Genomic DNA, 12860 nt, shown 5'->3' on the forward strand with positions numbered 1-12860 from the left:
AATTCCTTCAACTGCTTGATTGTGTTTTCCTGGAATTCTTTCAGGGATTTTTGTGACTCCTCTCTATGGGCTTCTACTTGTTTATTTATGATTTCCTGGAATTCTTTCAGGGATTTTTGTGACTCCTCTCTATGGGCTTCTACTTTTTTAATTATGATTTCCTGGAATTCTTTCAAGGATTTTTGCGATTCCTCTCTGTAGGCTTCTACTTGTTCTCTAAGGGAGTTCTTCACGTCTTTCTTGAAGTCCTCCAGCATCATGATCAAATATGATTTTGAAACTAGATCTTGCTTTTCTGGTGTGTTTGGATATTCCCTGTTTGCTTTGGTGGGAGAATTGGCCTCCAATGATGCCAGGTAGTCTTGGTTTCTATTGCTTGGGTTCCTGTGCTTGCCTCTCGCCATCAGATTATCTCTAGTGTTACTTTGTTCTGCTATTTCTGACAGTGGCTAGACTGTCCTATAAACCTGTGTGTCAGGAGTGCTGTAGACCTGTTTTCCTGTTTTCTTTCAGCCAGTTATGGGGACAGAGTGTTCTGCTTTCGGTCGTGTAGTTTTTCCTCTCTACAGGTCTTCAGCTGTTCCTGTGGGCCTGTGTTTGGTGTTCACCAGGCAGGTCTCTTGCAGCAGAAAAGTTGGTCTTACCTGTGGTCCTGAGGCTCAAGTTTGCTTGTGGGGTGCTGCCTACGAGCTCTCTGCAGTGGCAGCAACCAGGAAGATCTGCACTGCTCTTTCCGGGAGCCTCCATGCACCAGGGTTCCAGATGGCGTTTGGTGTTTTCCTCTGGCGTCAGAGATGTGTGCAGAGTGCAGTCTCTTCTGGTTTCCCAGGCGTGTCTGCCTCTCTGAAGGTTTAGCTCTCCCTCCCACGGGATTTGGGTGCAGAGAACTGTTTATCCGGTCTGTTCCTTCAGGTTCCGGTGGTGTCTCAGCGCAGGGGTCCTGCCGCTCCTGGGCCCTCCCCCACGGGAACCCAGAGGCTATATACAGTTTCCTTTTGGGCCAGGGATGTGGGCAGGGGTGGGCAGTGTTGGTGGTCTCTTCCGCTCTGCAGCCGCAGGAGTGCCCACCTGACCAGGCAGTGAGGTCTCTCTCCCACGGGGTTTGGGAGCAGAGAGCTGCTGCGGGCCGGGCCCTGATAAACATCTTGAGCAAAAAGGCTAGATGTAAAATTAACTCAAATCAGTAGCCTTACTTTGTACAAATGATAAACCAGCTGAGAAAAAAATAAGGGAAACAATACCCTTTACAATAGCCACAAATGGAATAAAATAACTTGGTATAACTCTAGCCAGGCAAGTGGATGATCTGCATGGCAAGAACCTAAAGTCTCTGAAGAAAGAAATTGAAGAAGACCTCAGAAGATGGAAAGATCTCCCATGCTCATTGATAGATAGGATTCACACAGGAAAAATGGCCATTTACCAAAATAAATCTAAATATTCAATATATACCCCATCAAAATTACAACACAATTCCTCATAAACATGAAAAGAGCAATTCTCAACTTCTTATAGAAAAACAACAAACAAACAAACAAACAAACAAAAAACCAGAATAGCCAAAACAATTCTCAACAATAAAATATCTGCTGGGGGAATCACCATTTCTGACCTCAAGTTGTCCTACCAAGTGATAAATAGTAATAAAATAGTGAGGAGAAAAAAAAACACATGGTATTGGTACAGAGAAAGACATGTCAATCAAAGAAATACAATTGAAGGCCTAGAAATAAACACATACATGTATGGACACTTTGCATTTGACAAAAAGCCAAAACCAGACAGTGGAAAAAGAAAAATGTCTTCAACAAATGATGTTGGTCTAACTGTCAGTCTGGTTGTAGAAGAATGCAAATTGATACAGAAGTATCATCTTGTACAAAGTTCATGCCCAAGTAGAACAAGGACCTCAACATAAAACCAGATACACTGAATCTAATAAAAGAGAAAGTGGGAATAAACCTCAAATACATTGGCCCAGGGAAAGTTTTCCTGAACAGAACATCAATGCCTCAGGCTCTAAAGTCAACAAATGACAAATGGGACCTCATGAAACTGAAAAGCTTCTATAAGGCAAAGGACACTGTCAATAGAACAAAACAATATACAGATTGGGAAAATATCTTCTCTAACCATAAAACTCTTAGAAGGTTACTATTAAAAAATACAAAAAGGTAGACTCCAAAAACTAAACCAATTTAAAAATGAGGTACAGAGCTTAAGAGAGAAATCTCAACACAGGAATTTTGAATGTTAGAGAAGCAACTGAAAAAATGGTTGATATCCTTAGTCATTGGGGAAATGCAAATCAAAATGACCCAGATATCCCACCTTATATCAAACAGAATGGCTAAGATCAAAATCTCAAGTGACAGTACCTGATGGTGAGGATGTAAAGAAAGGGGAGGGGTTGGAGATTTAGCTCAGTGGTAGAGCGCTTGCCTAGGAAGCGCAAGGCCCTGGGTTTGGTCCCCAGCTCCGAAAAAAAAAAAGAACAACAACAAAAAAAAAAGCATGTGGTAAAGAAAGGGGAACACTCTCTTCATTGCTGATTGGATTGCAAACTGGTAAAACCACTCTGGAAATCTATCTGACAGTTACTCAGAAAACTGGAAATAGTTCTACCTGAAGACCCAGCTCTACCACTCCTGGGCATATACCCAAAAATGCTCCACCCTACCACAACAATATGTCCTCCATTGTGTTCATAACAGCCTCATTTGTAATAGCCAAAAACTGGAAATATCCCAGATGTCCCTCAATCAAAGAATGGATACAGAAAATGTGGTTTGTTTACACAATGGAATAGTACTCAGCTATTAAAAATGAGTTATTTCAAACTTCAAAGGCAAATGGAAGGAACTAGAAAATATCATCCCAAGTAAGGTAACCCAGACCCAAAAGTGCATGCTATGTATTCACTGATAAGTGGATATTATCCAAAAAGTACAGAATACCCATGATACAACCCACAGACCCTAAGAAGTTTAACAAGAATAACGAACGTCCCTTGTGAGGATTCTTCAATATCATTTATTGAGAGGCAGAGGGATCAACGAGCCTGATTGGGAGAGGTGAGGGGAGATGGGGGGAAGGAGATCAGTTATGAGGGTAGACAGGTGAGAAATCCAGAGGTGTCAGGAGAAAGAATGGAAATAAGCAGCTACTGGGATTGCAGGGCAGGGGGGACAATAGAAAATCCCAGAGATGTGTTATGTGAGAGTCTGTCAGGATTCATGAGGATGATCTTACCTGAAATGCCAGACAGTGGGGATATGGAACCTGAAGAGACCACCTCCAGTAGATAGACAGTGCTCCTAGTAGAGGAATGGGATCACACCAACCTACCCTCAAAATTTTTGAGCTAGAATTGTTCCTTTCAAAAAGAAATGCAGGAAGGAAAATGGAGCAGAAATTGAAGGATAGGCCATAAAGTGACCAGTCCAATTTGGGATCCATCCCATGGGTGGACACCAAACCCCGACACTTTTACTGCTATCATGTTGTGTGTGCAGACAAGAGCCTAGCATGGCTGTCCTCTGAGAGGTTCTACAAGCAGCTGGCTGAGAAAGATGTAGATTATTACTGCCAATCATTGGACTGTAATCGGGGACCCCTATAAAAGAATTAGGGGAAGAAGACGAAGGAGATGGCAACCCTGTAGGAACAACAAGGATATCAACTAATCCAGACCTTTAAGAGCTCCCAGAGTCTAAGGCAACAACCAAAAGGCATGCCTGGGCTGTCCTGTGTCCCCCATCATGTTCATAGCAGCGGACTGCCTGGTCTGAACTCAATGGGAGAGGATGTGCATAGTCCTGTAGAGACTGATGCCCCAAAGAAGGAGGATGCAGAGGGGAGGATGAAGTAGTGTTAGGTGGGTGGGTAGGTGAGTGGGGCAGTCTTATTTCTTCATTTAATCTTGCCTCAGTTATTCCTGGTATTGTGGGAATAACAATCTTATGGTATCTTGCCGAAATGGAAATTGAGGTAATACATATTCATATCTATTTAAGGATTATAAAGTTTGCAACTGCATGCACTTGCTTCTGCCTTTGCTCTGCATCCCCTGTGTCCTGGTTATTTGCAACCCTACCCAGGGGCTCCAACGCACTAGATGCTGACACTATAACTTTTATAACTAACACTTGTTTACTAAATTTATAAATAGCAATTTCAATACAATAGTAAATAGGAACGTGTATTCTTTTGTAAACCAAATTTCATATTCAATTCAGGGAATCAAAAGTCATATGACTTGATCCCAACTGTCACAGATCAAACGAACTCCAGATAAGTACACCTGCCTGTTTTTGAAAATGGGATTTTCCCTTAGTTTTAGGATTTCTTACGTGTCACAATTTGTTAGATAATTTTAATTTCTGTTTCTAATCTATATTTGTCTCAGATTTCACATGCCTGACAGACTCCCTCTAGGGTTCACCTGTGGAACTGCTCAACTCTGGACTTGCTGAAAGCTAGTTTTAACTAGTTCAGCCAATGTGATTGCTCCCTGTCTTTCATCTGGATTAGCTAACCAGATGCTTTTGATAAATGCCCCATTGCCAGCCTCTGGCTAGTGTCTAAGCCTTTCTGGGAACCTTTGCAGTATCCTAATATCAACAAGAACTTGATACCGAAAAGAGATTTGACATCCATTGTCCCACTCTACAGGCTGAAATGCTAAGTCAAAATGGAACTCCCCTGGGCATACACTTTGAAAACGAACCGGTCTCTTGTCAAGATTTTATAAGTTTTTGTATCCTTGTCTCATGTGGGGCAGCAGGCAGTGAAAGGTACCCTGATACCTGGTCAAGATAAGATGAATCCCTGGGAAAGCCTAAAAGGCACATTCCCAGCCCCCCAGATCAGGGTTTTATTAGCTGCAGCCCCACCCCCCGACAAACCCCTGTAGAGATGTTTGAGATAGACCAAGTCAAGTAGAGCAAATGCCCCAAGCCCCTCCTCCACAGATGAGGACGTGACCACAGATAACATAGGCTCAAGACAGATCAGTCATAGAAACAGGACCATGCCACCAAATGTGTAGATGAGGTCTGACGCATCAAAAAAAAAAAAAAAAAAAAAAAAACTGTTTAACTGTGGTGGTGTTCAGAATTAAAAGATGCAGGAATTACTCCATCGTCTGAGAGCTTCTATCATAAGAGCTGTAACACCTCCTCTTGGGGAAGAGATCTGCTCTTCCTGAAATCTCTGCCAGTAGCTCCCCTAAACCCCTTGCTAGCTAGTCAGTCTCCTGCTGGCTCAGCTTAGCCCGAGCAACCAAAGCAGCAGGGAGCAGAGGTAAAGAGAAGGACCAACAGCTGGGGGATGCGAAAGCTGTTCCCCCTCCCTGCCCGAGTTTTCTCCTCCTCACCTGAACCTGAGCACCTAGTTGGTTGAGAGATCTCTGCGAAAAGTACCTGGCGCCAGAGTCCAACAGTCTCATGTGTTGATGATTGCACAAATGAATGTTTCTGTGTCTGAAGATTTGTTTAATATAACCTGTGACAATTGTACTGTTAGTAATTGTATGGCTTCAGATTGTTATCAGGCAAGGTGGGATGGGGTATATACTTGCCTGCATTTTCCTACTATATTTGTTGTTGGAGGGAAAAGTAATATAACTATGTATGGTTTTAGATTCAATGTAACTGGGCATACTGTAATTTAACTAATTGTATGTCTGATTTTTGTACAAGGAATTTCTGTAAAGGTATTTCATCAACCTTCATTTGTTATGCTTCTAGTTAATGTTTCAGAATCTTGGTATTCAGATAGAGGCTTACATGAAATTCAAAAATCTTTGAGTAGACCTAATGATTTATCTACAGCCCTGGAATTTGGCGCTACAAAAGCTGCCTCAAAATGGTTAGGACAATTAAGCATGCCTTCCTGGTCTTCATTTACTCATTTGGACTTTTCAGTACTAGCTTTAGGAACTCTAATGGTTATAGGATTATGCCTGTTACCACCTATGGTTAAGTGAGCCCTCGGTTCTTTTTAAACATCTGTGCAGATCTCTAACATACATGGCACAAAACTATAACTTAATAGGTTACATCTCCCATTGCAAAGGCCAGTAGTATAAGACAGCTAAGATTCTTTCAGAAGTGGATCAACCTAGACACAGCATGATGCTTGGATTCATTGCTTCAATATGGTTAAGATCCATGCTTCTTAAGGGAACACGCAGACAATCCCAGTCTTTGCCAATAGTTGAGACAGTATAAATATTTGAAAGAGGGGCGGGGATTGAGAGCCATTTTGCCACTTCTCTGAAGCAGAGAGAAAAAGGGAGAGAAAAAGTCTGCCTGCCAGGAGGATTCAAAACAGGCCAGGTCCTGTTGGCAGATTTCCTGGACTTCTGAACTATGAAAGGAGAAAAGGATGTTCTCCTGTGGTTCAAGGTAAGGGGATGAAAATTCTACTGACCTTGGCAGAAAGAGCAGAGGGTTTGGGATGGGAAGGAATGTCTTGTGTACATTTTAGCAAACTATTTCTATTAACTTGTAACTTTGTTTACCAAGATACTATAACGTATATAAAGCCTAAGAGTATTAAACTTGAGGTTGACATAGTATTGAATAAAAAGCCCTCCCAATTTCTAACCTTTGCCCCTGAGTCTTCTCTGTCTTTCCTATATTCATCCTCACTACACCTTCAGAGAACTGTTTGACTTAGTACCATCAGGTCCAGTACATATTATAAATTTTCAGTATGTAAAGATGGAAATATAAGTATTGACTGCAGGAAATGAGGTGATCACTGATGACATTAAAGAAGTGATTAAAAAAAAAAGACATAAAGACTCAGCACACAGAGACAATGCTGTCACTATCCCTTCCCAAATATCTTTGCCACATTCACAGTATAAACAAGACAGTTACCAATAGCTAGGGGGTAAAATGATTGATGTTGAACAAGGTTGCTGAAGACACAGCACATTGCTCTATAAGAACATTATAAACAGATACAGAATACTGCCTTTTCTGCTTGTGTTCTAGACACCGAATTGAGATTTCTCTAGCAGCCATGTGACATTGCTAAGGGTCTGTACCTGATAGCACCTCAGATGTCTTCCCTCATATCTTACCTACTATGGGTTTTGCATTTCCATAAAAACCAGAGATCTCAGCTAATCATTATTGTCCAACCTTCTTCAAGTAGAACACAGGGCTTCCTGCCCGTCATCACACTCTCACTGAGACTGCCTGTGTCTGCTCTGTGTTATTTGAGTGCTCTATAATTTCAGTTCCACCTGTTCTATGTGACTATTCTTGATTTCTCTCCAATACATGTAAAGTTGAAAATAAATCAAGGTTAAAATGTCCACAAAATAAGCATATACCAAGCTTTCCAGATTTAAAGGATGGGAATGGATGATATAGGCTGAATTACAGTTGGTAAAACTGAAAAGGACATGTGTTTAAGTAGGATTTGATATAGTATGTTTCTTATAGGAAATGAATCAAAACATTGATTTATTTGATATTCAGTATCTCCTAATTGCTGTGATTCTATTTAGAATGGGCACCACGAGACCATGAACGTACCTTGAAAATGTTACCAACAGTGGAATCAAGATAAGTCATAATGGAGCCTCTTATCCAGGCAGAGGGAAAATGCATGTGATCATGAACAAAGGAAGAGATAAGACAGGAGGATTTTGAGTTCAGTTCCTTCCAGGCCTCTCTATGATATCCTGTCTTACTTTAAATTAGTCTTTTTGTTTAATGATAAATGTGAGCTAGGATGTTGGCACATTCCTTTAACTTCAGAAATCAGAAGGCAGAGTTGGGTTATTTGTGAGTTTGAGGCTAACCCTGTCTACCTAGCAAGTTCTAGGCTACCCAAAGTGCCAAAACAGACTCTGTCTCAATGTCCTTTCCCATGAACAGCAGGAATTTAAATGTAAACACACCTTAATTGTCACTCGAGACTTCCCATCAGATATTGACAGTTATTCAAGTGATATAGCAATATATTGTCACAAAGTTAACCAAAGTTATTAATAATGATTTGTAATCAAAAGTGGGCTATATATACACTTTAAAAACCACCATGAGAAAAGAGTCGGAGCCAGCAGGATAGTAAGTCAGAAAGCAATGAGGGTTGAGCTTGTTGATTCAGAAAACCATTTCCTGGGTGAAATTGATTCCACAGCTTGTATAAAGATATAATATAATTCTGTCATTTTTATAGAAAAACAACATAGGGAACTATTGAATATTAGAAATTGAAAATAAGTTCAAGTTATTCCATATTATTACAATAAAATTTCATATTTTAAAAAGCTAATATGTCAATCCTCCTGATCCATGAGCATGGGAGATCTTTCCATCTTCTGAGGTCACTTTCCTCAGAGACTTGAAGAAATAGGGTACAGAGCTAAACCAAGAATTCTCAACTGAGGAATCTCAAATGGCTGAGAGGCATCTAAAGAAATATTTAACATCCTTAGTCATCAGTAAAATTCAAATCAAATGACCCTGGGATTCCACCTCAGACCAACAAGAATGGCTAAGATTAAAATCTCAGGCAACAGTAGATGCTGACAAGGATGTAGAGAAAGAGGAATATTCCTCAATTGCTGGGGAGATTACAAGCTGTACAGCCACTGTGGAAATAAGTCTGGAGGTTACTCAGAAAATGAGCATCTAGCCAAAAGTTGCTCCAACATGTAATAAGGACACATGTTCCACTATGTTCATAACAGCCTTACTTGAAATAGCCAGAAACTGGAAACAACCCTGAATCTTCATGCTCCCAGGATCAGCAAGTCTCACCCGCCACTCAGGCAGCTGGCACACTCTTGTAGCATCCTGTAGAAAAAACACAAAGACTCCCTCTTCCCCATATAAAATATCTGAACAGGATCATGTCAATATGTGGATCTTTCTATTTCACCTAGGCAGAAGTATGCCTAGTTGTAGGTTGCCATAAACTTCGGCATCCAAATTTTAAAATTGAAATAAAAGGAGCATTATTTAGCATACAGGGATAACTCCCCCTTTTTATTTATTAAGATATAGTAAAGATATTATTTATTAAGGTAAGTCCTCAAGGATTAAATTGAGGACACTGAGCACTTGTATTTATAAATTGACTTGTATACCAAATTATTGTCTCTAGCATTATTGTTTTGGTGATACAAAGAATGAGATTTTTTGACTAATTGTTCCTATGTAAGGCCTATTATATGCCTGGTATCATTGTCCTCCCTTGCTAAGGGGTCCAGGCAATCCGGTTTGAGTTCTTAAATGGCCTATAAAGGAACAGTACTTAGTGCTCTTAACCACTAAGCCATTTCTCTAGCACCTCACAAACTTTATTTACCTAAACATAAGCATTAATTAGAAATGTAAAATCCTGTAAATATTGTCCAATTTCAGTCTTACTAGAAATCCCTGAGCTGGCAGGGCGAGGCTGAGAATTTAAAGTAAGCAAATGAAGGCTTCTTCTTTTCATATCAACTCTATTACCTTTTTCAAAGAGCTGGGTCTATGGTTTTGTTTAGTTGTCTGAGCCAGAGCACTGAAAGGATAGTGAGTTGTCAGACATTCACACTGAAATCACTCATTGATTTTAAGTAGAAAACCTGTCTCTAATAAAGCATTAAGTAATTGAAATCAATTGTAAACCACAAGCCACACATTGGCTATCAGTATGTGAATTGAAAGCTTGATTTTTTAACATTTTAAAAACAGTGGCTATAGCACGTAATTTAATAATCTGTGTTGAAGCAATAGAAACTCAAGAGAATAAACAAGTGATCTAATCGTACATGTAGCCTTTTCATTAGATGAACCACCTATAAATATAGTAAGTGCATTTCCTATGGGTTATATGCACAAATATACAGGAAGTATAAAAGCATGTAAAGAGTAAAATTATCAATTTTGCCTGAAAAATTTGTATATGTAATAGGCCAAATATCAGTATTTTGTAATAACCAATTAACTGTTGTTTGGAATAAGATATGTTTTACCAGGTTTCTTTTTAAAATACTTCCATGACTCTAGCCTACAGTTCTGTATTAACACAACTGAAGCTTTACCTCCAATGTGGATAACAAAGGCTTAAGTCCTCTGGTAAGGTGAGGTACTTAGCCAATTAACATATCCTTAGAAGCTTAAAATTAATTTCAAATATTCTTTTCTGGAGTAGTCTAACAGCTACTCCCCAAATATTAAAGCTCATTTTGAGAGCAAAGGTTTGTAGTAAAAATTGCTATATACACTGAAAGATTCAAAGTTCTAACTCCTTATATTGAAGAAGCAACAAAATTACATAATATAAGGCTATTAGCCATTCTTAATGATATCACTTTACCGGCTCTCTAAAATTATAAGCAAGCTCACGAAATGAAAACTCAAAATCAATCCTCTAAATCTATCTTGAAATGGCAGTTGAAGTAAACAGACTGGCTGTAATGTTCTCACAAGTTCCAAAACCTCATCAATCTTTCATAAATCTTGTAACAATCTCTACCTGTTTGATTTTTTTCTTAATTAAAAATAAGTTTGAGTTAGTCAATGTAACACTGGCAATCCTTAATCAAATCCTTAAGTTCTCCTTGTAACACCAGAGCACAACCACAAGGTCACCTGCGTTCTGAGTACTGACTAGGCAGCTGTTCTTGGGGCAGTGGAATTAGCATCAAAATACAGATAGCTTCAGGTCAAATCATAACTTTGGAAAGCAAAACTCGACCTCCAACAATCTAGTACAAAGTTTGACTGCCAATTCCTATATATGAACGCACGATGGTGTAGTCTCCAGTACCTCAACAAAGAGACATTGTCCTAAATTCTTTTAGAAGCCTGGTTTCTAGAATAAGAGTTCCATAAAAATATTATCTCAATGTAGATCTGTTTCCCTAGGTTGGCTCATGCCGCATGTTGTCTAGAATGACTTCATCCAAATTACAGTTTTAAGCCAACTTTCTGTTACCAATGTTATACCTTTTTAACCATATCTAATAACTTGAAAGTCAATAGCCCATAACCAAGGCGTGTAGAGCTTATTTATACATTTAAAACCAATCAGAAACAAAATTGAAGTGGCTATACATGTCTTTAATATTTACACCAAGCACCATTTTTAGTTTTCTAGCTGTGATTTTAAGAGAAGCACCTTGTCACCTGTTGAGTCCAATAATCACAGTCAAAGATTTTTCAGTTTCATTACCATAGAAGCTGTGAAACTCCTGGTGCCTTTAGGATCGGCTAGTACAAACATTTAGCCAGCCCCACTGGGGAGCTTGCCCAGCGGACTTAGGCTTCTAGCTACAGATGTAGGCTCCAAAAGCCAATTGAAACTGCTTTTTATTCATTGTTCCCTTCTTGAAATGAGTTAAAACCAAGTCAAGGTGTGAACGACTGGCAGATAGAGTTTTTACCATTTTTTCTTTTGAACACGAAACATAAAACATTTAAACAATGAGAAACAAAAACCACAGACATAAACTGACAGACATGGACAGCTTTGTGCACCAAGGACAGACAATAGACAAAGAGGGAAAAAACTAGATGGTGTCAGCAGAGAGGTAGGATTTTCCTTTTCCCACCACTTTCACGGCGACTATCCACTCGAGTGGAGTTGATATGTACGATGGATTGTCTCAATTCCTGGACTAGTCCATCAACGTGTTGAAACCCAATTCCTGTAAGATACTGAGATATATTACGGGATATCTGAGCAGCACAACTGACATTCACAAATGGTATGGAAGTGAAACACAGTCCTGAATATTTTTACTCACAACCCAATTACATTAACCCCATCAAGCTGTGCATGGGCATTGAGATGTCCTTTTGTTTGATTCTCCTGAATAAATTTTCAGGCGGTCTACCTCTATCAAAGCTGATCAGTATGACTCTGTGAAGCTCTTCTTCATAGCGAGCTGCCTCATCTTCTAAATCCTCTTCCTCAGAGGAGCTAAGCTCGTCTGTCTCTGAGCTATCAAGCTCTGAAGTCTTTAAATCCTTTACCGGATAAAGACTTCTCCTTTTCAAGACTTTTTTCTCCCTTCTCTGTTTTATCTCTCCCGGGGCGTTTTTTTCCCCACTCTCTCGCCTCCGCATTGGAGGGGACTGTCTGCTTGTTATTTTTCCTTGAGCTCTTTAATTTTTTACCCAACACTGTTTCTGACATGCCGCCTTGCCCCTCCTCCCGCGCTCTTTGCTTTGCTGTTACAGCTGGGCGGCTCCCATGCGACCTCTGACGCTGCCTGTCGGTAGCTAGAAACTCAAAGGCCAATAGAAAAAACCCGAGGGCTGCCAAAACAATAATAGAGGCTTCTGCCACATCTAGCAAGGGAGTGAGGTGGAACAGATCAAGGCTAAACATTGTCTCTCAGGGTCTCACCCGCATCCTGCAGCTTCTGGACCCTTTCCGTAACCGGAGGCTCTCCTCGGCGCCGGCGATGGTGAGGCGTTTGTCCCGGGTTCTCGGCACCAAATGTCCTGCGCGACCTTGCCAGCCAGAAAACACACGGGGACATACGAATCCTTGCTGCAGCTAAAACGTTTATTGAATCTTAAGGAGAGGCGCCGCGCGCCGGCATGGCACGGCTTATATACACCCTAGCGTGGCGCATCCACACCTGATTGGTCGCTTACCCATGATCTCATTAGGCACGCCCCGGAGTGGGCAAAGACCTGGCACGAAGGCACTCTTGCACATGCGCACACAGTTAACTCCCTGAAAGGAAGTCGGCTGGCGCAGCGGACGCCAGCGCCATCTTGTAATGGCGAAAGCTATCCTGGCCTTCCACGTGGGGCGCAGTGGAAGCCAGCGCCATCTTGTGGTGGCAAATGTTATAGCGGCCCTCTACACAAGCGGATCAAGGACTT

This window comes from Rattus rattus, chromosome 11, assembly GCF_011064425.1.
Source record: "Rattus rattus isolate New Zealand chromosome 11, Rrattus_CSIRO_v1, whole genome shotgun sequence".
NCBI classification, from domain to species: Eukaryota; Metazoa; Chordata; class Mammalia; order Rodentia; family Muridae; genus Rattus; species Rattus rattus.